This window comes from Hyaena hyaena, unplaced genomic scaffold (assembly GCF_003009895.1).
Source record: "Hyaena hyaena isolate Hyena2069 unplaced genomic scaffold, ASM300989v1 scaffold_451, whole genome shotgun sequence".
NCBI lineage: Eukaryota > Metazoa > Chordata > Mammalia > Carnivora > Hyaenidae > Hyaena > Hyaena hyaena.
The window spans coordinates 600,626-626,038 of NW_024081080.1; the positions used below are offsets into that span (position 1 = coordinate 600,626).

At 39.6% G+C, this 25,413-nt stretch overlaps 1 pseudogene; it reads left to right on the forward strand.

Moving 5' to 3' along the window:
- The first annotated feature begins 20,778 nt into the window (after nucleotides 1–20,778).
- LOC120246059 lies at nucleotides 20,779–21,756 on the forward strand (annotated as a pseudogene).
- Nucleotides 21,757–25,413: the final 3,657 nt, after the last annotated feature.

The following is a 25,413-nucleotide window of genomic DNA, read 5'->3' on the forward strand; positions in this document are numbered from 1 at the left end:
GAGAGGGAGACAGAGAGCCCCAAGCAGATTCCACGCTATCAGCACAGAGCCCCATGCAGGGCTCAAACTCAGGAACCATGAGATAATGACCTGAGCTGAAATCAAGAGTCTGACGCTTAGCTGACTGAGCCACCCAGGCGTCCCTCTCTTTGTTCTTAATGTAGACATTTATTTCTGTAAACATCTCTCCTACAAGTCCTTCTATAGTATTCCATAGGTTTTGATATGTTGTGCTTCCTTTTTCCCCCCAAGATATTTCATGATTACTTTCTATTTTTTCTTTGACCCATTAATTGTTCCACAGTGTGTTGTTTAATTTCTACAAATTTGTGATTTTTCCAGCTTTCCCCCCTGTTACTGGTTTCTTGTTTCATACCATTGTGGTCAGAAAAGATACTTGGTATGATTTCAGTCTTCTTAAATTTGCTAAGACTTGCTTTGTGACCTATCATATGATCTGTTCTAGAGAATGTTCCATGTGCCCTTGAGAAGAATGTGTATTCTGCTGCTTTTGAATGGAATGTTCTGTATGTGTCTGTTAGGTCCACTTGGTCTAAAGTATGCTGCAAGGCGAGCATTTCCTTGTTGATTTTCTGTCTAGATGATCTATCCATGGTTAATGGTGGGATATTGAAGTCTCCTACTATTATTTTTGTTAATTTCTCTGTTTAGATCTGTGTATTTGCTTAATATATTTAGGTACTTTGATGTATGGTGCATATACATTTACAATTGTTGTATCTTGCTGATAACCTCCTTATCATAAAATAACCATCTTTGTTTCTTGTTACTGTTTTTGGCTTAACATCTATTTTCTGATATAAGTATAGCTTCCCTTGCTCTCTTTGGTTTCTGTTTGCATGGTTTATCTTTTTCCATCCCTTCGCTGTGAGCCAGTGTGTCCTTAAAGTTGAAGTGTCTTTTTTAAAAAAAGTTTTTAGCGTTTATTTATCATGGAGAGACAGAGAGAGACAGAGCATGGTCATGGGAGGGGCAGAGAGAGGGGGAGACACAGCATCTGAAGCAGGCTCCAGGCTCTGAGCTGTCAGCACAGAGACTGATGCGGGGCTCGAACTCACAAACCGTGAGATCATGTCCTGAGCCGAAGTAGGACACTCAACCGACTGAGCCACCCAGGTGCCCCTGAAGTGAGTGTCTTTTAGTTAGCTGTAGTTGGGTCTTGTTTGTTTGTTTGTTTGTTTAAATCCATCTAGCCACTTTATGTCTTTTGACTGGAGATTCAATCCATTTACATTTAGAGTAATTAGTAATAGGTAAAGACTTACTAATGCTACTTTATTAAGTGTTTCTAGTTCCCTTTTTCCTTTCTTCTTCTCTTTCTGCCTTTCTTTGTGAATTGATGATTTTCCATAGCAGTATGCTTTGATACCCTTCTCTTTATCTTTTATGAATATACTGTAGGTTTTGCTTCATAGTTACCATGGAACTTATATAAAACATCATTCATTTTTATATATTAATATACATATTCATATACATATATTCATATACATATATATATATGAATGTATATATATGTATATGTATATACACAGTCTGTTTTATGCTGATAATAATATATCACATAGAAAACCTTTGACTGCATACAAAAACTATCCTTTTACTTCCCTCCTTTTATGTTTATGTCATTTACATATTTATATGTTGTGTATCCATTAACAACTTGTTGAAGCTATAGCAGTTTTTAATATTCTTTGTCCTTTAACCTTTATACTAGAGTTAAGTAGTTAACACATCACCATATTACAGTATTAGAGTATTCTGAATCTGTCTATATGCTTACTTTTTACCAGTGTGTTGTTATTTTTATTTTTTCATATTACTAATTAGCATCTTCTGTTTCAGCTTGAAGAACTCCTTTCAGCATTTCTTAAAAGGCACATTGAGTGGTGAGGAATTCCCTCAACCTATATTTATTAGAGAAAGTCTTTATCTTGCCTTCATTTCTAAAGGATAACTTTGCTAAGTAAGTATTCTTGGTGTGTAGTTTCTTTCTTTCAGCACTTTCAGAGTATCATCCCACTCTCTCTGGTCTGTAAGGTCTCTGTTATGAAACCCACTGGTAGGGGTGCCTGGGTGGCTTAGTCAGTTAAGTGTCCGACTTCAGCTCAGGTCATGATCTCACAGTTTGTGGGTTCGAGCCCCATGTCAGACTCTGCTGACAGCTTGGAGCCTGGAGCCTGCTTCAGGTTCTGTGTCTTCCTCTCTCTCTGCCCCTCCTCTTCTCACGCCCTATCTCTCTCTCTCTCACTCTCTCTCTCTCTCAAAAATAAACAAACATTAAAAAAAAAAGAAACCCATGGATAGCCTTATGAGGGTTCCTTTGTATGAGAGAATTTTTCTCTTGCTGCTTTTAAAATTCTTCTTCTTGATTTTAGACAGCTGTATTATTATGTTTCTTGGAGAAGATCATTTGAATTGCAATTTTAGGATGCCCAATTAACTTTAGGAACTTGGATGTCCAAAACTCTCCCCAGGTTTGAGAAGTTCTCAGTCATTATTTCTTTAAATAAGTTTTCCGACCCTTTCTCACTCTTTTTTCCTCCTAGGAGTCCAATGGTGCATATATTATTTCTCTTGAAGGTGTCCCATAACTCCTGTAGACTTTATTTGTTTTGATACTTTTTTTTTTCTTTTTGCTCCTCTGATTGGATAATTTGAATCCATCTGTCTTCTATCTCATTGATTCTTTCTTCTGTTTAGGTCTGCTATTTTAGCTCTGTATTGGGTTCTTCAGTTCAGTTATTATATCTTCAGCTCCAAACTTTCTGGATTGTTTTAAATTTTTAAATTTATTTGTTTGTTTGTTTCTTTGTTTGTTTGTTTGTTTACTTAGCTAATCTGCATCCACTGTAGGGCTTTAACTCATGACCTCAAGATCAAGAGTCACACGCACAGGGTGCTCAGTCAGTTAAGTTTTCATCTTCGGCTTAGGTCATGATCTCGCGGTTTGTGGGTTCAAGCCCTGCATCAGACTCTGTGCTGGCAGCTCAGAGCCTGGAGCCTGCTTGGGATTCTGTCGCCCTCTCTCTCTGCCCCTCCCTGGCTCTCTCTCTCTCTCTCTCTCTCTCTCTTTCTCTCTCTCTCTCTTTCAAAAACAAGTAAACATTAAAAATTTTTTTACAAAAGAGTCACATGCTCTACCCCCAAATTTCTGAGTTTTTAAATTTTTTCTTTCCGTTGAATTCCTGATTTTGTCCTTGTCTCATTTTCTGATACTGTTAAATCGCTTATCTGTGTTCTCTTATAGCTCTCTGAGCATCTTTAGAACAATTCTTGGAATCCTTTATTGCATAATTCTTGGATCTCCATTTCTTTGGGGCCTTTTCCTGGAGATTTACTGTATTCCTTTACTGGAATCATGCTTCCTGTTTTCCTTGTGATCCTTGTAGCCTTGTGTAGGCACCTGCATATTTCAAGAAGCAGTTACCTCTTACAGACAGTATTGACTATCTTTGGTAAGGGAATCCTTGCACCTGGGAATGCATGATCCCTTGAGCATGCTGTGACTCCAGGTCTAGTGGTGTAGGGCACCTGGTGCAGGGGCATGTGATGACCCTGGGTCCAGGGGGTTGTGATAGCTCTTTGGTTCATGCCATGGGGTTCCACAGCATGGACAGCTACGTGGTCCTTGGTGATTACTGTGGGGGGTCCACAGTGGCCACAAGGGGTATTGGGACCCTCAGCATCATCTTCTGTTACCATAGCTAGGGACCAGGGCCTGTGTCAGTACTGCTGGGGGTTGGAGCCAGTGGTTATGCATTTAGTTACGGAGGTCAGCTGCAGGTGCCTTTTTAATGGCAGGGGCTGGATGCAGACACACAGGCAGTGGTAGAAGCCAGGGGATGTAACAAAGGCTGGGGCCGACTGTGGACTCGCTGGCAGCTGCCAGAGCCCTGGCTTTCTTATGTCTGTACAGTCTTTCCTAGGCATGTACACCACGTTGGGCTCTGTGCTGACAGCTCAGAGCCTGGAGCCTGCTTCAGATTCCATGTCTCCTTCTCTCTCTGCCCCTCCCCTGCTCGCACTCTGTCTCTCTCTCTCTCAGAAATAAATAAACATTATTTTTTTTTAATTACTGAAAAAATACACATGCATTCCAGAGCTCTCCTAGAGCTGTTTTTGTTAACAGCTATTTGTCGATCGGTGTTGGGAGTCAGAGGTTGGGATCTCCTTCACTGCCGTTTTGGTGATTTCCTTGATAAATTTTATTGCTTGAACTTTTTCTATTATAGCAATTATCTTGTTTATTTTAAATGTTTTAGAAAATGTAAGTAAGCATGGGGCGCTTGGGTCTCTCAGTCAGTTAAGCATCCAACTCTTGATCTCAGCTCAGGTCTTTATCTTAGGGTTGTGAGTTCAAGCCTTGCATGTAAGTAGGTTCCACACCTACTTTAAAAAAAAAAAAAAAGGAAATACAGGTAAACAAACAAAAAGGAAAAGAAACGAAAACTGGTAACGTCACTCCCCAAAGATAACCAATAGTAATATTTTGGTATATGTTCTTCTAGTCTTTTTTTCTATGTGCAATGGCTGTGCATGTAGCCAACCCCCAGTACCACTTCCACAGGGCTCCTTCTTTCAGATTCCAAGTGGTCCCACTAAAGTTTCTATATTACTTATTTGATAAGACACACAGTGCACTGATTATGATAATGTTATTTCCTCTGGGAATCACCAGGGAGTCTCACATTTTCATTTTCTGTACATCCTAGATTTGAAAGCAGCATATCACTAACCATCTGTTTCAAGGATTCTAATTTTTTCTTTCCTGCTACTGGACATGAATATTTTATAATTCTCACTGGGAATTGATTAGTGGATAGATACTGTCAGATGAACTGATTAGTGCTATAATGAGTATGTTGGAAGCTAAGAACTTGGAAAAAGAATTGTTGAAATTTTAATAACAATTGTCATCTAAGAGATGAGATTAGCCATCTGTAGAAGTGGTTTACACGGATGTTGCTAACACAAACATGGGAAACAATCAGATTTATCAAGGTACAACTTTAGAAGTGGGAGATAACGAAAGAAAGCATTTCTGTAAACATTTTTATAGGCTTTTAAGATTACTATAGTATTTCCGTGTGTCTTTTAGTTTTTTACAACAAAGTATGTAGAAATATTTTCTTGTGTATATATTACATCGGCCTCATTTTTTTTTACTGTGGTAAAATGTGCATAGCTGAATTTTGCCATTTATCTATTTTTCAGTATGCATTTCAGTGGTATTAATTAAATCCACATTGTCATACAACCATCACCACTATCCACATCCAGAACTTTTTCGTCATCCCAAACTGTCACTCTGTACCCATTAGACAGTAATTCCCCATTCTTCTCTCAGACCCTGGAAACCACTATTCTACTTTTTGTCTCTATGAACTGGACATCTCTAAGTATCTCATATCAGTGGAAACATAAAATGTTTGTCCTCATGTCTTCATGTCCAGAATTTCTTTTTAAAGATGAATAATATTCCTTTGTATGTATATGTCACACTTTGTTTATCCATTTATCTGTTGATGGACATTTGTGTTGTTTCTGCCTTTTGGCTATTGTGAACATAGGCATACAAATATCTGTTCACGTTCCTGTTTTCAGTTTTCAGTCTATCCCTGTAAGTGGAATTGCTGGATCATATGGTAATTCTTTTTTTAAAAAAAAATTTAATGTTTATTTATTTTTGAGAGAGAAGGACAGAGTGTGAACAGGGGAGGGGCAGAGAGAGAGGAAGACACAGAATTGGAAACAGGCTCCAGGCTCCAAGCTGTCAGCACAGGGCCCAACGTGAGGCTCGAGCCCACAAACCGTGTGATTATGACCTCAGCCAACGTCAGACACTTAACCAACTGAACCACCCAGGCGCCCCTCATATAGTAATCGTATGCTTGATTTTTTGTGGCACTGCCGTACCGTACCATTTTACATTCCTACTAGCAATGCATAAGCGTTCCAATTTCTCCACATCCTCAGTAATACTTGTCTACTTGTCGTTCTTTTTTTTTAATAGCCATCTTAAAACAATAGCCATCCTAATATCTTAATGGGTACGAAGTGATATCTCATTGTGGTTCTAATTTGGATTTCCCTGATGATTAGCGATATTCTCCATGTTTTCATATGCTGGTTGGCCATTTGTATATCTCCCTGGAGAAATGGCTGTTCAAATCTTTGCCTTTTTTTTAAATTAAGTTTTTTATTGTTCATCTCCTTTACTTTTGAAGGATAGATTTGCTAGATGCAGAATTCTAAGTTGGTGATTTGTTTTTCTTCCAACACTTTAAACGTGTCACTGCACTCTCTGCTTGCTTGCATGTCTGAAGAGTCTGATGTAATTCTTCTCCTCATTCCTCTGTACAAAAGGTGTTTTTAACCCTGACTTCTTTAAATATTTTGTCCTTGTCTTTGATTTTCTGTAATTTGAATATGACTTTCTTGGGTATAGATTTTGTATTGATCCTGATTGGTGTTTTCTGAGCTTCCTAGATCTGTGGTTTGTTATCTGTCAATAATTTTGGAAACCTATCAGCCACGATTAGTTCAACCAGTTCCTCTGTTCCTTTTTCTCTTTCATCTCCTTCTGGTATTCCCGTTGTGACTATATTACAACTTTTATAATTATCCCACAGTTACTAGATATTATATCTTTTTTCATTCTTTTTTCTCTTTGCATTCCAGTTTTAGAGGTTTCTATTTACATATCTTTGCATTCACTGATTCTTTCCCCATATATGTCCTGCTTACTGATGAGCCCATAAAAGGCATTCTTCATTTCTGTTATAGTGTTTTTATTTCTAGCATTTTCTTTTGATTTTGTCTTAGCTTAGAGTTTCCTTCTCCTTGCTTACACTACCCTTCTGTTCTTGCATGTTGTCCAGTTTTTCTAATAGAGCCCTTAGCATATAGTTATTTCAAATTCCCGTTCCAAGAATTCCGCAGTCTTAGCCATATCTTAGTCTGGTTCTGATGTTTTTCTGTCTGTTTATACTTTTGTTTTTGCCATTTAGTGTGTCTCATAATCTCTTGTTCAAAGCTGGACATGATGTTCTGGATAAAAGGAACTCAAGTAAATTGGCATTTAGTGTGAGAATTTATTTTTATCTGACTAGGAGTTAGGCTGGGTTTGCTGTTTACTGTAGCTATGTCAGAGATAAAATTCTCTCTGGTGCCCTTGTTTTTGTCATCCCTGTTGTCTTCAGATTTCCCTAGAGCCTTGTTTGTAAATAAGGTCTGAGATATACAGTTCTTTCTGTTGTAATCCTGTTATTATACAGGAGCCTTATTAATATGGTGATATGGTGTCGGAGGAGGATTCTATATTCCTATGGTCAGGTCTCAGTCTTTTAGTGAACCTGTGTCCCTAAGCCGTGCTCTTTATAAGTGCTTTTCATTCTACCATATCCCCCAGCTTAAGTGAGACAAGAAAGCTAGAAGGGGCTGGGATTGGCTATTTCCATTCCTACAGATTGGCCAGTCTCTGGTAAAACCCAAGGTGGTTAGGCTCTGGTAAAATAGATTACCTTCAGTGCAGGCTTTATCTTGTTAAGAACAGAATATTCTAAACATATTTCAGAATGGTTCCCCTCCACAGCCATCAAGATTTTGAAGGAATTTTTCTCCAGTCTTCACACTGAGAACTTAGTGGGGCTCATGTAGGTAAAACTCAGGAAGAGTGTCAGGACCTCCCTAAGATTGGGCTCTTCCTCTGGATTTTTTGACTCATGCTAGTCCACACAGAGTTTCCAGCAATTGGTCAGTTACAGGTTAAGTTTTCCTCTTCTAGTACTAGCTCCAGTGGTGGGCTTCTGTTCTCAAAAGCTGTAACTCTCTGTATTCACCTGTCTCCCTACTTTGGGAGGCGGTGGTTTGCCCTGTGACCCCAATTGTCTGATGAACCTAAGAATAGTTGTTGATTTTCCAGTCCTTCAACATTTGTGTCTGTGTGTGAAGAAGATAGGAACGATGACTTTCTGAGGTCTTTAGGTGTTGGACCTGATGTTTTTCAAAATAATTTTGTTCCTGTTTTTCCCTCGTGTTCATCATTTTTTACTGTAGAGAAGATTAGGATGGCATCTAAGGTTCTTTCCAATACTGAGATTGTTTTTTACACGATAAAAGATTTCAATCAGCAGTGAAGTCTTACTGAGTTATGCTCTTGCTAAATGCATTCCTATATCGCAACTGGTTAGATCTAGTGCTCTTTTATTTTCCAAGCTGTGACATTATGAAGCCTAAATCTCATTTGTACTATGTCATTTCTAATGCTTTCCTGCAACCTCTTATATGGGTGAATTTTTCTTTTCTTGTTATGGTTGCAAAATACACACACCATGAAATTTACTGTTTTAAAAATGTATAACTCAGTGGTATTAAGTATATTCATGATATTGTACAACCATCGCCTTTATCTAAGTTTTCCATTGCTCCAAATGGAAACCCTGGACCCATCAAACACTTACTCCCCATTTCCCACTGCCCTCAGCCCTTGGTAACCACTAATCTCCTTTCCATCTCAGGATTTACCTAATCTGGATATTTCATATAAATGGAATTGTACATTATCTTTTGTCTCTGACTTCTTTGACTCAGCCTGATGTTTTCTCTTTTTTCCTCCAGCTTTATAGAGGTATGATTGGCAAACATTGCACATATTTAAGGTGTATGTACCATGTGATGTTTTGATATATGTATACAATGATATTGTATGCATTGTGAAATGACTAGCCTCATATTTTTGAGGCTCATCCACACTGTAGCATGTATCAGGACTTCCTTACTTTTTATGGCTGAATAATATTCCATTGTATGGATACCCCACAATTTGTTTATCCATTCATTCATTGATGGACATTTGGGTTGTTTCCACCATTTGGCTATCATGAATAGTGCTGCTATAAACATATATGTTTAGGGGTTTGTTTGGGCACCTGTTTGTAATTCTTTTGAGTACATACCTAGGAGTGGGATTGCTTGGTCATGTAGTGATTCCATGTTTAACTTACTGAGAAATTGCCAAACTATTTTCCACTGGTTCCCACAGCAGCTTGTACCATTTTGCATTTCCACCAGCAATACGTGGGGGTTCCAATTTCTTCATAGCCTCACTAACACTTGTTATTATCTGTTATTTTCATCGTAACTATCCTTGTGGTTTTGGTTTGCATTTCCCTAATAATTAGTGATGGTTAGCATCTTTTCATATGCTTGTGGACCATTTGTATATCTTCTTTGGAGAAATGTCTATTAAAATCTTTGTCCTTTTAAAAATTGGGTTATTTAAAAAAAATTTTTTAAAAATGGGGCACCTGGGTGGCTCAGTCGGCTAAGTGTCTGACTTCAGCTCAGGTCATGATCTCACGGTTTGTGGGTTCGAGCCCCACGTTGTGCCCAATTGGTTTATTTTTTTATTGTTAAGTTGTAGGAATTCTTTTTTTTATTTTTTAATGTTTTATTTATTTCTGAGAGAGAGAGAGACAGCGTGAGCAAAGGAGGGTCAGAGAGAGAGGGAGACACAGAATCTGAAACAGGCTCCAGGCTCTGAGCTAGCTGTCAGCACAGAACCCAACGTGGGGCTGGAGCCCACGAACTGTGAGATCATGACCTGAGCTGAAGCCAGATGCCTAACCGATTGAGCCACCCAGGCACCCCTAGGAATTTTTTGTATATTGTGGATACACACACACACACACACACGTACAACCACATATCAGATATATGATTTGCAAATATTTTCTTCTGAGGGCTGTGTTTTCATTCTCTTTATATATTTTTTCAATAACAGCTTTATTGTTATTGTCACATAATTCACATACTATACAGCTTACCCATTTAAGGTACACAATTAATTGGTTTTTAGTGTGTTCACAGAGTTGTACAACTTATCACCACAATTAATTTTCAAGTATTTTTATCTCTCCAAAAATAAACCCCAGAACCATTTGCAATTGCTCCCCCACTGTTCTTTTCTTTAAGGAAGATTTTACTTGATGTATTTGTAGTTGACCTTAAGAGCTGCCGAGCTGTGTAGTCAGCCTGAGAACTTATGGTAAAGTTTCCTACCCTGTAATACAGAGAAAATAGCTTTCCTGGTATAAATGGGTTTGGAATATTGGGAAATTATCTCATGAAATATTACTTTATAAACACAATAGCCACCTTGAAATTATATGTCTTAAGAGATCCATACCCTAATTAATGCCATCAGAGCCCAAATACCTACAAACTGAAGTCACTTTCAGACGGCCCATTCATTTCAAGTAGATTGTTTCATAGAAGGCTTATACTAATTGACTTCTCATACTTCTTCTATCTCTGTAATTCATTCGAGAAAGCACTGAAAGGAAAGGAGGTAGGAAACTCCTTATTTCTACGTTTAGTATTCACTGTTCCTAAAGTCGGAGTTACCCACACTGAAGCTTAAAGAGAGATCAGAAGGGAGTCAATAGGCTGCTTCAGACTGAGCCTTAAAGAGTATCCACCTCACTCCAGTCACAGTGGCTAAAATGAGCAAATCAGAGAACACGAGATGCTGGCGAGGATGTGGAGAAACGGGCACCCTCCTACACTGTTGGTGGGAATGTAAACTGGTACAGCCCCTCTGGAAAACAGTGTGGAGGTTCCTCAGGAAACTAACACTAGAACTCCCCTATGACCCAGCAATAGCACTGCTAGGAATTTACCCAAGGGATATAGGAGTGCTGATGCAGAGGAGCACATGTACCCCAATGTTCATAGGAGCACTCTCAACAATAGCCAAAACATGGAAAGAGCCTAAGTGTCCATCCACGGACGAATGGATCAAGAAGATGTGGTTTCTCTATACGATGGAATACTACATGGCAATGAGAAAGAATGAAATCTGGCCATGTGTAGCAACATGGATGGACCTTGAGGGTGTTATGCTGAGCGAAATAAGTCAGGCAGAGAAGAACAAATATCATATATTTGCACGTATGGGAGGATTAGGAGGAACTTAATGGAGGACCGTGGGGGAGAAAGGGGGAAATGGTGGGGGAGAGGGAGAGAGGCAAACCATGAGAGACTCTTGAATGCTGACAAAAACTGAGGACTGATGGATGTGGGGGGGGGGGGGAATGGGCACGGAGGAGGGCACTTGTGGGGATGAGCACTGGGTGTTATATGGAAACCAACTTGACAATAAACTATTTGTAAAAAAATAAAAATAAACAAATAAAGAGTATCCTTGTGGCATTTTTTCCCCCTTAAATGTTTGTTTATTTTGAGAGAGAGAGAGAGAGGGAGCGAGAGGGAGCAGGGGAGGGGCAATGAGAGAGGCTGGCTCCTTGCTGTCAGCGCAGAGCCTGACAAGAGGCTCAGTCTCATGAACTGTGAGATCATGACCTGAGCTGAAATCAAGAGTCTTAAGCTTAGCTGACTAAGTCACCGAGGTATCCCTCCTTGTGGCATTTCTAAGACCAGGGTCTGATCTGTCGTTTTGTGGGTCCAGAAACCTACTTTGGTCAGGTCATGCAAAGATGATCAGATTCAGGACTAAATTCTGAATTCTGTGACCAAGAGATCAAAAATACCATTGTATTAATTTTTCTTAAATGTATATAGCATTTTTCAAGTAATCTCTACCCCCAATGTAGGGCTTGAACTCATGACCCCAAGATCAAGAGTTGCACGCTCTAGGGGCGCCTGGGTGGCTTAGTCGGTTAAGCGTCCAACTTTCACTTAGGTTAGGATCTCACGGTTCGTGGGTTCGAGCCCCGCGTCGGGCTGTGTGCTGACTGCCAGCTCAGAGCCTGGAGCCAATTTCAGAGTCTGTATCTCCCTCTCTCTCTGACCCTCCCCTGCTCACGCTGTCTCTCTCTCTCTCTCCTAGAAATAAATAAAAAATATTAAAAAAAAAAGAGTTGCATGCTCTAAATGTATATATCATTTTTTATCTTTCCTTTTTAATAACTGTTTTCTGATGAAAACTAACACATTTGGAAAAAAAGTAAGTTGAGAAACAAAATGTAAAATATAACTTAAAGTACAAAATAGCAGTCCCACTCCCAGTTATATACCCAAACGAATTGAGAGCAGGGACTTGAATAGGTGTTTGTACACTCATGTTCATAGTAGCATTTATCCACGGTAGCCAAGAGGTGGAAGCCACCCAAATATCCATCAATGAATGAATGAATCAAGAAAATGTAGTTTATACACACAATGAAAATTGTTCAGCCTTAAAATGAAGGAAATTCTGACACATACCACAACATGGATGAGCTTTGAAGACATACTGTGTGAGGTAAGCCAGTCATATTAGAACTAGCATTGCATGATTCCACTTACATGAGGTACCTAGAGTAGTCAAAGTAGAATGTGTTTGCCAGAGACTAAGGGAGAGTGAATGGGAAGTTATTGTTTAATGGGTATAGAGTTTCAGTTGAGGAAGATGAGAAAGTTCTAGAAATGGATGGTGGTGATGGTTACACAACAGCATGAATGTACTTAATGCCACTTAAGTGTATGCTTAAGAAGAGTTAAAATGGTAAATTTTATATTTTGTATATTTTACTACAATAAAAAGCTAGTCACCTATATAAACACAATTAAGGTCTAGCATCATCCCTCTGAAATAAATAGCAGCAGTTGAGAAAGAAAACAAAAACACGATGTGCCTAGCACCACTTAAGGGTATGTATAGCACATGGTCCACCATACATGTGGTTAGTAACAGTACCTACATCTTAGAGTTGTGAGAATTAAATCAGCCATATCAAATATATAGTTTAATCTTTGAAGCATAAGCAATGTTCAGTAATTGTGAACTATTAATACTGTGTCTACTAACCAGGTTCTTCCCTTCATGGTTAGCACTGGAGATACACTGACATACTGTTTTCCTGCTCCACTTTTGCCTAGATGGCATACAGACAACTTCCTTTCTATTAATACTTCATTTCTCCCAGGTAGATTACAATATACTTCATTAGGTTATAGCATCCTTCAGTTAGATCACATTAACTCATTCTAAATCTAGTACAAATTGGAGCACCTGGGTGGCTCAGTTGGTTGAGCATCTGCCTTCAGCTCAGGTGATTCTCTCACAGTTTGGGATTCGAGCCCCAGGTACGGCTCTGTGCTGACAGCTCAGAGCCTGGAGCCTGCTTTGGATTCTATGTCTCCCTCTCTCTGACCCTCCCCTGCTTGTGTTCTGTCTCTGTCTGCCTGTCTTTCTCTCTCTCTCAAAAATAAACATTAAAAAAATAAGAAAACTAAATCTAGTACAAATTGATACAAAAATATTTTAAGTTCTCAGTAGCTAAATGGTCAAAGGACATACTTTATGAATGCCTTATCGATTCATTTCTCTAATAGGGAATTCAGGGAAGTGTTCTCTACAGTGTCTTCCCTTAGAGTAGACCCCTTACTGCCCTACCCTCTCTACCCAGTCTTGGGCAGAACTGATTGCTCTGAGATTTGTATCCCTATAATACTGTATACATACTTCTACTATTCCATGTATTCTGTTTTATTATGTTGTATATAGCCTGTGAGCTTCTCAAAGATGAGAACTGAATTTTAATTTATTTTTCTATCCCAGATCTTTAGCATGGTTTCAGGTACATAGTAAGAAGTCACTGTTTGCTGAATGACTAATGACTTCAGTTTTGAACATGTCGAGTTTGAGGTACTGGCAAGGCACATAGTATCTTGCAAGTAGTTATAAAATTGGTTCTGAAACTCAGAGACGTTGAGGGTAGAAATAAACATTCATGAGCTGTTCATATGAGTGAGACTATGAATACATCAAGGGATAAGTTTGCTGAAGGAAGGAAAGACAGAATAAGAGGAAATTCGGAATCCTCCATTTGTACACTAAGAATGAGGCCTTAGGCCTGTGTTCTCGAGGTGTGGACTCTCTGCATTACCTAGTATGCTTATGTAAAATACAGAATCCCAGATCTACTTAATCCATTTCTTGGGTTAGAATCTAGGAATGTGAATTATAACAAGCTTCTCTGTTATGCTTATTAAGGCTTCACGTGATTTTATGCACATTAATGTTTGAGAGAGCCTGCTTTAGAGAGTGAATATACACAGGATCACGTGGAGGACTCCATTTCCCATATTTTCTATAATGAACATGTATCATTTTATTTTATTTTGTTTTATTTTATTATATTTTATTTTTTAAGATTTTTAAAAAGTAATTTCTACACCCAACATGGGGCTCAAAGCTACAACCCCGAGATGAAGTCTCACACTCCACTGACTGAGCCAGCCAGGCACCCCTAAAGCATGTCTCATTTTAAATGGAAAACATCTTTTAAAATATTGGATACTGATGTTAATGAATTCTCAGATTCATCGTTCTTTTTACACCATATACCTTCACATTTGCCTTTTTTTAAAGTGAAGCAAGATTCCCGTCTTCCTGTCCCCACATTTGCCTAATCCTGGCTTTCAGATTGAAGTGGCTAAAGGAAGAAAAGCTTAGTAAAGAGACTTAGGGTTTTGTTTTTTTTAAACTACTACTTCTTTCTTGGTATCATTTCCCATCCCCCCAAACAATAACTAAAAAAAGCAAGCACTAATTCTCAGTGTAAACCCTTTTATATTAAATTTCATGGAAGATCAGTGCCATACTTCATATTTGTGGACTGTGGGGGCTGTAGCCCTGGGTTTCCCAAGACAGGGAGCCCCTAGAAAGCTGGAAACATTTGACCTTGATGCACTTATTCCTTTGTCAAGGTGCTCCAACCAAAGATCACACAGAGATAGTAAACCACAAGGGTTGTATTTAGTATGAAAAGAAAAATAGGCATATAGAGGGATAGCTCCAAGTCTGTTCCTTCGGGGACCTTCAGCCTTTCCCCAGTTCTCTCTGCCTACCCAGTCAGCATTCCTACAGGAAGTAGGACTATCATCATGGCTGACCTTAAACCAAAGAGTTTAAATGTTTTCTGTGTAAGATTTGTATAGTGATAGTCAACCTAGTTCTCTCTCTCTCCTCTCACCTGCATCTCTGTTCCCTACTACCACTAACAACCTTTTACAACTACTCTGCCTTATCTCCAAGTGAAATACCAATCCAGAGAGTTCCAAACTCCAACACAGAAATGAAACTTCAGCAGAGCAATGTCCATTCTGTTACTCAAGTTCAGGGCCCTTTTTGCCGATCCCAGAGACAGGCAGAGGCCATAACTCTTGAGCTTATTCCCCCCACGTAGTCAGAAATCAGACAGACAGAGAAGATGGGCAGGGAGGCTTGGTCCACAGAGACAAGTGGGTGGGCAGAACAGTCAACTTAGTGCCAGTTGAAGGTAGCTTGGCCTCACCTTAAACCCTTCTCATCAGTTCTGTCCCTATCTTTGAAACCTTCACGACTCTGGCCTTTGTATTATTTTCCAGGTGACCAGAGTGATGTCTGAAAGAACACAGGAAGCTGTAGTAACGTGCAAACCAGATTTGCCTTAAAACAAAACAAAACAAAACAGATTTGCCTTTAGGGAATGCTCTCTTTGGCTCTCGATTCCAGACTTCAGTCTTTTCCATTTAACTTATATTTTATGAGGACTTATGTATGCCAGGTATTTTCTGAGACTTTGAGATAAGAAGTTGGGTAAGATTTAGGCCCTGTCCAGGAATGGTTCATAATTTGGTGGGAAACACAAAAATATGAACAAATAGTTATCATGTTGTAAAGTACAAGTACTGTGGGGCAACTGGGTGGCTCAGTCAGTTAAGCACCCAAGTTTTGATTTCGGCTGAGGTCATGATCTTGTCACTTGTGGGTTCGATCCCCACAAGGGGCCCTGTGCTCCCAATGCAGAACCTGCTTGGGATTCTCTCTCTCTTTCCTTCTGCCTCTTCCCTGCTTGTGCTCTCTCTCTAAATAAATAAACTTAAAAAAAAAAATAAAGTACGAGTACTAGACTAGAGCTGCTATAGGAGTACTGTTAGGAAAAACTCTTCAAGCCAGAATCTAATTTTTAGGTCAGATGCAATCTAACTCTGGCTGGTTTCCTGACCCAGTCCGGAGGGAAATGCTCAGGTGGAGTCTGAAAGCTCTTAAAGCTAATGCTGTGGAGCTGGGATGGGGGTGGTAGAATTGCCCACCACCTGCAGAGTCAGTGAGGGGGTGGTGAACTCCAAGGGATCAGCAAGTGCCTTCTGCTTACCTGTTGCTCCAGGGGGCCCTCGGGACTCTCCTTCAGTGCCCTCTTCCAATACTAGTGCTATTGGAAGATAAACTCAGGCATATTAAAAAATTTGGAAGTTGGGGCACCTGGGTGGCTCAGTTGGTTAAGTGTCCGACTCTTGATTTCAGCTGGGGTCATGATCTCGCAGATCGTGGGTTCAAGCCCCACGTGGGGCTCTGCACTGACAGTGTGGAGCCTGCTTGGGATTTTCTCTGTCTCTCTCCCTCTCTCTCTCCTTCTATCAAAATAAATAAATAAACTTAAAAAATATTTTGGAAGTTTGAGCAAAAATCTATTCAAATTGTCAGCAACAAACTGGAGGTGGTTGGGGCTGATAGTTGGTTGTAATTGATTGTCCTTAATGTTTGGATTTGGGAACCTTGAGGCATTCATAGGCTTAGATTTTGGCTTACTTATGTAGATCATCATTGGCATTAGAGCTATCTGATGACCTCCTTATTTAATTTTACAACATACATGTAAATATTTATAAATATATCTGTACTATGCTAAACATGAGTGCATACTGTTGTCTTATCCATTTCCATGTGGATCATTTTAGCCTCTTCCTTTTGCTTATCTGTACACTCTCACTCCCACATTGAGACACCTGACTCCCACAGTCTGTCATCTGGTTATTTGGTTGTTCAATTCCAGTATACATGTATAATGGTTTAGAATTATCAGCGTGTAACTTCATAGGAAACAACTGTATTAACCAGAATGGAGTGCTTATATATCGCGCCCTTTGCCTATAATCTTCCAGACATCACCCATTTTCAAAAGTTCCTTAGGTTTGAATGTTCATAGCAGCACTCTCCACAATAGCCAAAACATGGAAAGAGCCTAAGTGTCCATCAACGGATGAATGGATCAAGAAGATGTGGTTTATCTATACGATGGAATACTACATGGCAATGAGAAAGAATGAAATCTGGCCTTGTGGAGCCACATGGATGGACCTTGAGGGTGTTATGCTGAGCGAAATAAGTCAGGCAGAGAAGGACAAATATCACATGTTTGCACGTATAGGAGGATTAGGAGGAACTTAACTGAGGACCATGGGGGAGAAGAAGGGGGGAAATGGTGGGGGAAAGGGAGAGAGGCAAACCATGAGAGACTCTTGAATGCTGAGAAACAAACTGAGGACTGATGGATGTGGCGGGGAGGGGGGAGATGGGCATGGAGGAGGGCACTTGTGGGGATGAGCACTGGGTGTTACATGGAAACCAATTTGACAATAAACTATTTGTGGACAAAAAGGTTCCTTAGGTTTGTACCTCTGCCCTTACCTATTTCAGCAAGGTTATTTCATACACTTGTAATATATTTAGATTCTTTTTTACATTCTGCATTCTCACCTTGTATCCCTTGATCTTCTGAGTGATTTTTTGTTTTAATTGCATATATTACATATATGCAATTAATATATATGCATATATCTTTTATTTTTTAAATGTTTTATTTATTTTTGAAAGAGAGAGAGAGAGAGACAGTGTGAGCAAGGGAGGGTCAGAGAAAGAGGGAGACACAGAATCCAAAGACAGGCTCCAGCCTCTGAGCTGTCAGCACAGAGCCCGACGTGCGGCTTGAACCCATGAACGTGAGATCATGACCTGAGCCGAAGTCGGACGCTCAACTGACTGAGCCACCCAGGCACCCCTGTATGCATTAACTTTCACTCTTTGTGCTGTAAAGTTCTATAGCTTTTGAAAAAATGTGTATAGTATCCATCATTACAGTATCATAAAGAATAGTTTCACTGGACTAAAATATTCCCCTGTGCTTCACCTATTCAACCCTCCTCCTCTTCCCCAAATTCCTGGAAACCAATGATATTTTTTACTGACAATCTAGTTTTTCCTCTTCTGGAATGTCACATAAATGGAATTATGTAGTATGTAGTCTTTTCAGACTGGCTTGTTACACATAGAAATATATGTTTAAGATTCATGCATGCTTTTGCATGGCTTGATAGTTCATTTCCTTTTATCACTCAATAGCATCTCATTGTTTGGATATACCACAGTTTGCTTATCCATTCACTTAACTGGAAAACATCTTAGGGTACTTGGCTGGCTCAGTCAGAAGACTGTGTGACTCTTGATCTCGGGGTTGTGGGTTCGAGCCCCATGTTGGGTGCCAAAAATAATAAAAAATAATAATCTTTAAAAAAATCTTGGTTGGGGCACCTGGGTGGCTCAGTCGGTAAAGCATCTGACTCTAGATTTCAGCTCAGGTGATGATCTCACAGTTTGTGTGTTTGAACCCCACATTGGGCTCTGTGCTGACAATGTGGAGCCTGCTTGGGATTCTCTCTCTCTCTTCCTCTCTCTCTGCCCCTTTCTCTCTTTTGAAATAAATAAATAAATAAACTTTAAAAGAAATCTTGGTTGCAGGGCGCCTGGGTGGGTGGCTTAAGTGTCTGACTTCAGCTCAGGTCATGATCTCACCGTTTGTGGGTTTGAGCCCCACATTGGGCTCTATGCTGACAGCTCAGAGCCTGGATCCGGCTTTGGATTCTGTATCTCCCTCTCTCTCTGCCCCTCCCCAACTCACTCTCTGTCTCTCTCTCTCTCTCAAAAATAAATAAAACATTAAGAAGACTTTTTTAAAAGAAATCTTGGTTGCTTCATGGTTTCTGTAATTATGATTAAAGCTGCTATAATCATTCACATGCAAAAAAACTCCTCACAGAAGAAATATTTGACCTGAATATTGAAGGAAAAGGAGGAGTGTACTAGGTACAACGAGTAGAACTGCGTGAGGAAGGGCACAGAAGAATGAAAGAACATGGCATGTTTGGGGGTCATCAGAAAGTTCTTCCTCTTTCCTTTCTTTTTATTAAATAATCCTTATACCCAATGTGTTGAATTCACGACCCTGAAATTAAGAGTCGCATGCTCCACTGACTGAGCCAGCCAGGTGCCCCAGAAAGTTATTTCTAATTGGAATCATGCATTTATGATTGCAGATTTGGAAAGGTAAAAACTCGTGGAGTTGGGCTTTTTTCTTGTAGACCAGTGTTTCCGACTTCACTGAATCATATCCTACCTTCATCATTTTAAGTTCTTAATTTTAGGCCATAATATCTTAGAAATCCTTTTTTATTTATGCTTTATTTATTTTTGAGAGACAGAGACAGAGTACGAACAGGGGAGGGTCAGAGAGAGAGGGAGACACAGACTCCGAAGCAGGCTCCAGGCTCCAAACTGTCAGCACAGAGCCTGATGCGGGGCTCGAACACGTGAGAGCTGTGAGATCATGACCTGAGCCAAAGTCAGACTCTCAACCCATTAAACCACCCAGGTGCCCCAATATCTTAGAAATCTTGAATTTAATACATTTTTCTTACGGCTGATGGGCATTAAGGAGGGCACTTTTAGGGATGAGCCCTGGATGTCATATGTAAGAGATGAATCACTGGGTTCTGCTCCTAAAACCAAGACTGCACTGTATGTTAACCTAACTTGAATTTAAATTAAAAAAAAAACAAACAGAAATTTAAAAACCAAAGTATGCCTATTAAAATAAAAATATATTTATTCATGTACCAACAGTGGTACACTGTAACTGTTTAGAAAGATAAGTCTGAGAACATTGTGTAAGAGAGGTTGGGTGGAAGAGTAAAACGGGATCATTTTAAAGGCTATTGAAATACCAAAAGATGATGTCCTGAACTAAAAAAAGCCTTATTGGCAGAGGTGGTAGAGAGAGGAAGGGATTTAAAAAGAGATTTAGGAACTAGAATAGACAGGATTAATGATTAATTAGAGGAAGATAGGATATTTATGAACTAAAATCTGGATCTGGTGACTAATTAAGAGGAAGGGTGGAAGATTACAGAAAAGGAAGGATCTAGAATTACTTTTAGGTCTCTTGTCTTGAGAGTGAATGATGGTACCAATTCAATAAAGTAGAGAACAAGAGCAAAATAAGTTTGAGGGGAAAAAAATATCCTCAAAATTTTATTTAATTGCAGTTTTTCTTTTAAATTCCAAATACAATACAGTATGTTCTCACTGTAACAAATGAAATAATCCAAAAATACAAGAAGATAAAATTAACAATCTCCCTTTTTATGTCCCCCTCCCATGCCTCTTGTAACACTGAGGGGACCAATTTGTGTAGCCTTTCATACCGTCTTCAGGAGAGTGTATTTGTATATATATGTATATGTAGGTATGTGTATGTGTCTATGTGCATATGATTTTGATGATTATTTTTTATAAAAATGAGGTTATGAGTAGTTATACATATAACCTTGCAACCTGATAGTCTCATGAATAGTTCAGTGGGTTTTCCCAGATCAATATATCAATCTAACCCATGCTATTTTTGATTCCGGTTTCCACGGCTTATCATTGTATATACTTTTATTCCCTCTCTCCATCATTCCCCTGCTCTTGCTCTCTCTCTCTCTGTCTCTCTCAAAAATAAATAAACATTTTTAAAAGTTTTAAACATACATAATTGTCTTAAGTATTTCTTACACATGTATTGAGCCACCACATCAGATGGTTTTGCTTTAACTGTCAAATATGATTTACGACTTGCTGGCTTCGCCTTCCCCTGAGTATTCCTGGAAATGGCGTACTCAAGTTATGAAAACAGCGAGCAGAATTTCTCTGAGGAGGCATTAGAGGAAGAAACTGGTTCTCACCCTGGTTCCAGTTAACGAGGGATCTAACGGAGAACAGCAAACGGAACCAAGTGTTTCTTCAACTTCAGAAGTGGGCCCGGAGATGCCTGGGACAAATGATAAAGTTTGTCATCCTCAAATGAGTGAACAATTCAAGTCTTGTCGAAAACAGAGTTGTTGTAATACAGCAAGCCTTCCTTTGCCAACCAGTTAATAAAGTATGTTGGGACACTTTGCGGAACTGGTGCCAACAATTTGAGTACGGATGGCTGGAAAATAGATGTTTATCTCAGGCTCCAGGAACATGCTTACTCTGAAATAAACGAGGTGAGTAAGGAGTGTGGTGATTACGTAAAGAATATTCCTAAATTATCATCAGAGGCCAAATTGCAGTGGTGTTCAACAGTGTGCAAGATGGCAGCCAAGACAGCAAGGATTCGGAAAAGTTGTAAGAAAAGTAAGAGAGAGGAAGGGATTAATATAGTGAAAGTGATAACTTCAGCACAAGAAGGCATGTTGGAAGCGTGGTCAAGAATTGCTGCAAGAGCCAGTCAGTCCAAGCCTGTGAATTCACGTCCCATTCCTGCTTCTGTTGAGACCTTTCTGCCGAAAGCCCCTGGTGTCAGGTGGTGTGTGGTCCATGGCAGACCTCTGCTGGCAGACACAAAAGGTTGGGTTCACCTGCAGTTTCATGCAGGTCAGGGCTGGGTACCTGACACCCCCAAAAGGATGATCTCTCTCTTCCTGTTAGCCGCCTGCACTTTCCCATGTCCGGGCCTAGAAGATAATATGTTATACCCCGAATGTGCTAAGAGGAATAAGAAGATAATGAAAAGATTACTTGCTATGGGGAAGGAGAGGCGACATGGCTTGAAAACATCAACATCTTTGCCTTTGATTGGGCCATATCTTAATAATGAATAAATGGTGGAGAGCCCGTGGCTACTACTGATTTTCATCCCAATGACTGTCATACTCTGTCCTGGCCATCTTCAGTGTTGCCTGAGGCCTTGGGCACATATGCGAATGTCTAGATTCTGTTCTTGAGGTTTGCCAAGAAGTGACTGCTACTGCTACTTCTTAGTTATACAGACTATAACTTAGATCTGCTTTAATTCATAGATTTTTTTAAGTAGCTTTAGGCTTTCAGAAAAATTGAGCAGAAAGTACAGAGTTCTGAAATACTGCCTCAACTCCTTCCTCTGCTATCAAATACTGCACCAGAGTAATGCATGTGATAAACCTATATTGACTTAATCATTATCACCCAAACCCCGTGGCTTACAAGAGGGTTCACTTTTTGTGTTGTACAGTCTATGGGTTTTGACAAGTATATAATGACATTCTACATCCACCATTATGGTGTCATCAAAAGTTTCACTAACTATAACTTTCATGTTCCATCTACTCAACACTCTTACCACCAAGCCCTGACCACTAATTTTTTACTGTCTCTATGGCTTTGCCTTTTCTAGAATGTTCATACATTTGAAATCATAAGTAGCCTTTTCAAATTAACTTCTTTCACAGCAATATGCATTTAGGTTTCCTCCTTTTCATGACTTGATAGCCCTGAATATTCCATTTGCCCTCATGTATCTTAGTTTGTTTATTCATTCACATATTAAAAGTCATCTTGGCTGCTTCCAACTTTTCGCCATTATGAATAAGGCTGCTTTATTGTGTGCAGGTTTTTGTATGGGCATACGTTTTCTACTTATTTAGGTAAATATTAATGGGAGCGATTGCTGGATCACGTGGTAAAAGTATGCTTAGTTTTGTAAGAAACTGCCAAACTGTCTCCCAAGGTGGCTGTACCGTTTTGCGTTCCCACCAGGAATGTAGGAGAGTTCTTGTTGCTCCACATCCTTACCAGCATTTGGTGGTATCAGTGCTTTGGATTTTGGCCATTCTAATGGGTGTGTAGAAGCATATCTCATTGCTTTAACATGCAATTCTCTAATTACCTGACATGTTCAGCCCCATTTCATGTGCTTATTTGTTATCTATATATCTTCAGTGAGGTATCTATTCAGAGGTTTTTGCCCATTTTTTCATCTGGTTCATTTTCTTTTTTCTTTTCTTTTTTTAAACAGTTTAGTTTCTTTCTTTCTTTCTTTATTATAGTTTATTTTTGAGACAGAGACAAAACATGAGCAGGGGAGGGTCAGAGAGAGAGACACACACACACACAGAATCTGAAGCAGGCTCTAGCCTCTGAACTAGCTGTCAGCACAGAGCCTGATGCGGGGCTCGAACCCACAAACTGTGAGGTCATAACCTGAGCCGAAGTCGGACACTCAACCGACTGAGCCATTCAGGTGCCCCATCATGTGGTTCATTTTCTTATTGTTGGGTTTTAAGAAATCTTTCATATTTTGAATGGTAGTCTTTTATTGGATAAGTCCTTTGCAAGTATTTTTCCCAGACTCACTTATTGTCTCATTCTCTTGATTAATTTGTATATTTAGGTTATTGATGCTGACATGATGGCTTAAAATCTATATTTTTTTCATTGCCCTTTTTTATGTGTTATATAAGTAATGATCAACAAGCTATTAAGGCTATATTGTTACTACTGCAATCTTTTTAAATAGTGGAGTTTAGTTGACATAAAATATTAGTTTCAGGTATACAACATAGTGATTTGACATTTATATACATTACAAAATGCTCACTAGCATAAGTGTAGTCCCCATCTGTCACCAAAGTTATTCCAGTATTACTGACTATATTCCCTATGCTGTACTCTCCTCCCCCCCCCGTGGTTTATTTTTTTAATAAATGAAAGTTTGTATCTCTTAAAAAATATGATTTAAGAAATTCATGAAGAGGATAATATACCCCTATTTTTGCTCATTCTGATGTTCTTTCCTTTACAAAGTTCCAGGCCTTCTTCTTCTTTTTTTTTTTTTTTTAATTTTTTTTTGTTTTACTTCTTTCTGAGAGAGAGAGACACTGTGAGCAGGGGAGGGTCAGAGAGAGAGGGAGACACAGAATCTGAAGCAGGCTCCAGGCTCTGAGCTAGCTGTCAGCACAGAGCCCGACGTGGGGCTTGAACCCACGAACCGTGAGATCATGACCTGAGCCGAAGTCGGACGCTTAACCGACTGAGCCACCCAGGCGCCCCCTGGCCTTCTTCTTTTATCATTTCTTCTCTGTTTAGAGAACTTTCTTTAGCCATTCTTTAAGGGCAGATTCACTAGCAACAAATTCTCTCAATTTTCCTTTATCAGACGAATAGTTTTGCCTGATTATAGAATTTATTATTGACCAGCTCTGTTCTTTTTACTATCCTTTATTTTTTAGAACAGTTTTAGATTTACAGAAAAATTGAGAATATAGTACAGAGAGTTCCCATAAACACCATACCAAGTTTACCTTATTGTTAACATCTTATATTAGTAAATAATTTGGCAATTAGGGCATTGTTTGTTACCTTAGTGTAGTTTCAGTAATATGGTGAGGGCAGAAACCTGATAGCAGTGGGTCAAGAAGAGACTAGGAGGTGAGGAAGTGTAAGTATAGAGAAAAATAGATGATCCTTTAAAGGAGTTTGGACCTAAAGGAAAGAAGAAAGGGCAATAGTTAGAGGGATTTTGGGGCACCTGGGTGGCTCAGTCGGTTGAGCATCTAACTTCGGCTCAGGTCATGATCTCACAGTTCCTGAGTTCGAGCCCCTCTTGGGCTCTGTGCTGACAGCTCAGACCCTGGAGCCTGCCTCAGATTCTGTGTCTCCCTCTCTCTCTGCCCCACCCCTGCCTGCACTCTGTCTGTTTCTCAAAAATGAATAAACGTTAAAAAGAGGGATTTTAAAAATTTTTTAATGTTATTTATTTTTGAGAGAGAGAGGTAGACTGCAAGTGGAGGAGGGGCAGAGAAAGAGGGAGACACAGAATCCGAGGCAGGCTCCAGGGTCTGAGCTGTCAGCACTGAGCCTGATGTGGGGCCTGAACCCATGAACCGTAAGATCATGACCTGAGCCGAAGTTGGACGCTTAACTGACTGAGCCACTCAGGTGCCCCAGTTAGAGGGATTGTAAGGTTTAGAGAGGGCTACATCTGTTTTAAGAAAGAAGAGACTTGATTATTTATGCAGAATGAGAGAAGAAGAGGGGAGAGGTTAGAGAGATTTTTTTTTTTTAGATCGAAAGCGGAACTCCTGATTTCTCTTCCAAACTTGCTTCTCACCCAAGACTTTCCAATCTTAGTAAATGGCATTACTGTCACTTAATTGCTCAACCCCCAAACCTGGATATGACCCTTGAGTCCTCCCTTTCTCTCATTCCATTTTCTGAGCAAGTGGGACTGTTAGGAGAGCACCTAAATTTTCTTTCTTTTTTCTTTTTAGAGATTTTATTTTTAAGTAATTTCTATACCCAGCCAGGAGCTCTAGCTTACAACCTTGAGATCAAGAGCCATATGCTCTGCTGACTGAGCCCACCAGGTACCCCAAGAGAAGACCTCGGTTTTTTAATACTCTAATAACATCACCTTGCCTACTGAAGCCTTGCCAAAGCAGGATGTAGGAGCCATGCAGGTCAGGGTCAGAAAGAAGGTGAGCTTGCTTTTTGTTTCCCGA